The sequence below is a fragment of the Etheostoma spectabile genome, chromosome 10 (assembly GCF_008692095.1).
Source record: "Etheostoma spectabile isolate EspeVRDwgs_2016 chromosome 10, UIUC_Espe_1.0, whole genome shotgun sequence".
NCBI classification, from domain to species: domain Eukaryota; kingdom Metazoa; phylum Chordata; class Actinopteri; order Perciformes; family Percidae; genus Etheostoma; species Etheostoma spectabile.
In genome coordinates, this window is record NC_045742.1 from 29,820,605 (window position 1) to 29,825,060 (window position 4,456).

Here is a 4,456-nt window from a genome sequence, read left to right on the forward strand (position 1 = left end):
CCTCAGGTGCCTCACACTGTCTCTACACCAAATATTTACGTCCGATAACATTTACTGATGGCACTGATGGCATTCATATCACTCGATGCTGCCTGTCACCAAACCGGTTTGATTTTTCTTCTAAGAATGACAAATTTGACAATTTAACACAGCTGTAGTTTTCTTGTGTGGTGTGCTGTCCCTGTCGCACACACACACGCACGCATGCACGCAAGGACGTACACACACACACGGCCAATTATCTAATGGTACAGACACCTTATTAGGGCAATGTCCCACATTCCAGGATGAGACCTTCATATATCATATTTAGAAAGTGTGTTTTAAAGGTCCTGTACTCAATATTCAGATCATATAAGGGTGAATACAGATATTTGCTATATAAAGATATAGCGGAATAATGCACCCTGAGCAGAGAATTAAGTGACTCCCTGTGTGTGTTTATGTGTTGAAATCCGAGTTTTTCTGCCATGTGTGCATTTAAGTGCATGTGAGTGCATGCATGTGAGTGCATGTGAGCCCCTCCCATTGTTGTTGGGATTTGATGGTTATTCATTGCGTTCATGTCTCTCTGGCCGGCCGATCGTCGGCGCCTCTCCAGTGCTCTGTACTGCTCGCCGCCCGGGCTTCTGCGGGCGATGGATTCTCATTCAGAGGTTACCCGCTGATATCGCCGGCTTCCTGGTCGGGACGGGTAACGGTGTCGCTGATAAGCATCGCTCTTACACGAAAGCGTGAGTGTGAGCTAACCATTGAGCTAACCCATGTTCTGTACTGCTCTGTAGCCCAAAATCCCCACAATGCATTGGAAACTAAAGATCAACAGTTTACATTATTTTACTGTGTGTTATGTAGTAATTAACTGTAGTTATTACAGAAATTTCAGCGTGGGTCATATGGCCCACGGGCCGGGCATTGGGCCGGGCATTGGGCCGGCATTAGGCTCCTCCTTTAAGTTTTAATGAATTAAATTAACTGAATACACTAAACAAACCAAATTGTATGTAATTTAAATGAAGTATGAGGTTGTTGATTTCCAAAACAAAGATAGAAAGAGGTTTTATAACTTCACATCCTCACATTGACAAAAAGATGAACATGTGACGTCAAACTTCTGTTTTTTTTACTGCTAATAAACATTTATATTAACATGTTGATATGCCTAACATGTTTTATACTCATGGGTCTTACTGGAAGTGTTGATTTAAGAGGCTAAATTTATCTAACAAACCAACAAACTCACTGTCGGCCGCTGTCGCCACTTTAACAGAGAAAAAGACTTTCAAACATTTTTCTAAATTAACTTAATGAAGAAACAAAAAACAAAATTTGAGTACTTTGACAATATAAACAGCACTGAATTATGGCCTGTTGGGAGGAGTGAAAAAAAAAAAATGGCCATAATCGGGTTTGGGCCAAAAATTCTGATAAGCTGTAAGTCAAGGGTCGGGTTGGGGCCTGACATCTCGGGCCAGCACACTCACTCCATCGCAGGGACATCAGACACAATGAATAAAGAAAGACTAACAATTACACAAATCATTTTGAACTTAGACACTTAAATACTTGAACACGGTCTTTATTCTTATACTCTATTCATTCTGAACCTCACAAACAAAATGTAAATTTGTCTGTGTTTGTTCGGCAGTCCTCGAGACAGAAGATGAGCCATAAAGGAGAAGAAACATGTAATCATTTCAGACATCCACTCACCTGCCGAGCCTCTCCTCCAGCATCCATCATGTATACTGGTGTCCAGCCCGTAAACAATGTCACTGAGCACACAAACACCATTCTCTAGTCAATAGATAGGTTTAAAGACAGACACATGCAGTGTATGTGTGTGTGTGTGTGTGTGTCTGAGTGTGTTTGGTCTGGATGGAAAAGGCCACAGGAATGACATTTTCTCTTCTCTCTGCCGCAGCACTACAAACGCAGACGGTTGAAGCGCTAAGATGCCCCGCAGCTTCTCTCCTTTCTCTCTCCAACAAAAGCCTGAAACTCTCTCTGTTTTTTCTTTTTGCACTTGAATTTCCAATAACGACTGATGAACAATGCGAGGTGTTTTCATGCACTTGTTTGCCTGGGAGTTTATTGTGCTTGTTAGCAGCTGGAGCCGGCATTCAGAGAAATACCACCTCCGAATTTTGGTATTTCAGCGCAAAGAACTAAGGATGACATTGACCTTAAATTGGAGGATTTCTAAATAACTCTTATCAGTTTGCCTGTCTGTAGAGGTATCCAATGTTCCTGGGCTGTTTGAAAGAGTCTGTTTGTGTGTGTTTATTTCATGTTGTAAATCCATATTAAAACCATGTTCCTCCTACTCTCTCTGCATACATGTGTACAGCTTGTCTCTGCTGGAATATGACCCGGCCTGCTTTGCTGTGTTTTTATTTGATGAAACAGAAATGCATTTGTATGTACACAACAAAAAAACTACATGAAAAGGTCTTCAGATTCTTGGAGCCTTGGTCACATCTGGAATGAAGGGTTATAAATCTGTCTGCTTGAAATCCTCCTAACAAAACTTCTATCATGGACATAGTAATCACTACACTTAACGACCAAAATGGAAATAAGTTCTGGACATTACTGGGTTTTTATCCTCGATTGTATTTGATGTCTTTTCCTGTGTAAGGTAATGTAATTAAATAAATCAAAAACACTCCCATGCTATTACATCTTGTAATGAGTACAGAGAAGACCTGGCAAGACAAACACACACCGTTCCTATCCAAGGCCCTGCCCCAAGTGTTTTGATAATGCAAGACAGGGAGGATTTTATAGATTCTCTTTTCATATCGCTGTGTTCATTATCTAAGATTTCAAATGAAAAAAAAAAAGAACTTTTCAGTAGTCAATGCTGTGTAGGAAGATTATCTGGCTGCAGTGGGATCTGATGCTACGATCCTGAATGTCAACATCCAGCATTTTTTTTTTTTACTTTTGCACTTTGCCAGAAATCATTAAAGACTTAAGAATGCATTGTTATTTTCAATAATTATCAAGTATTTCCCTATCCTACAGAGAGGCAAATGACCTATCGCCCATCTGAAATATGATATTGTCTTTAAATGGTGTACACAGGAAAGATTGGCATGGAAATCACAGTAAAAATGACTAAAAGTTCTATGAAAGAATAACACAAATATAACATGAAAAGTATCAGAGAGACCCACGTTTGTAACTCATTAATTTATTCGTGACCTGAGAGCTAGTAGTTAATCTAAGTCTACTTTTCGTGGCCTGTCGACTACATGTTATGCCATGTTCATAAAGTTCAAGACAACTGAGGAATGAAGTTTGCCCACTTTTCTCCATGACAACTGACAACAACACTCATGATCTCATGGTTCATGATGATGTTGTCTAACAATGTGACGCTGCTTTCATGATTCATTTGTGCCCAAGAGGTGGCTTATCAGTTAAATGTTATAGACCACATTAGGCATTTGATCAAAGACTAATGATGCATACTATTTGCATAACAAGATGCTGTGTTCAGTGTGACTCTTATAGACAGGCTCCAGCATGTCCAACACTCTGCTGCCATGGTCCTCACCCACACCAAGACCTGGTAGCACATCACCCCAACCATCATCGACCTTCACTGGCTCCCAATTAAGTCGCACTTCACAAATACAATCCTCCTTTGCACCTACAAATCCCTGGCCCCACAGTACGTCTCTGACCTCCTCTATTCATACACTACATACACTACTACACAATACACCCCAAAAACTGCGGTCCTCAGACGCTGGCCTGCTCTCCTTTCCCCACACCAAACTCTGTACCTTTGGAGACAGAGCCTTTAGTGTTTTAGCCCCATCCCTCTGGAAGCCCCAGTGTTTACCACAGCCTACAACCTCTTTAAGCTTGTTATTAGGTGTTATTAGGTTTCAAATGTCTGTCTAATATGACAATATATGATCAAATTCACTGATTATGGCCCCAGGGTAATTGCAGGGATCTCTGTAACATTGCTAAAAGTTGGTCCAACGGTGCAAGAAACAACCAGCAGTTAGACAATCAGACAAGTTGTAAAAAAACTACAACTTTATCGAGATTATCGAAGCCACACTATTTTGGGGGTGACACTAAAAGTATGCATGCATGTTGCTAATTATATCTCATCACAATGAAAACTTTGTGCACATAAACACCACTCAAGCTGTTGGTTTGATAATGTCTAGTCACGCATTGAAATAACCTTCCTCCACAGCGCTGTGAAAGATGGTCTGGCTAGTCTGGATGGGAGAATAACATGCTCTGGTTTGTTGGCATTTCTTTGAAACAATCCCAATTGTCATGGGTAGCGCTAAGCGCCGGACGGAGCCTCAGTGCCTCGGCAAAATAGCTTCGGGAAGGAACTTGTTTTGGTGAAACGTGTACATTCAAAAGTTGTTTTAGTGCAACAGAAAACGTCAGATAGTCTAGCTAGCTGTCTGGATTT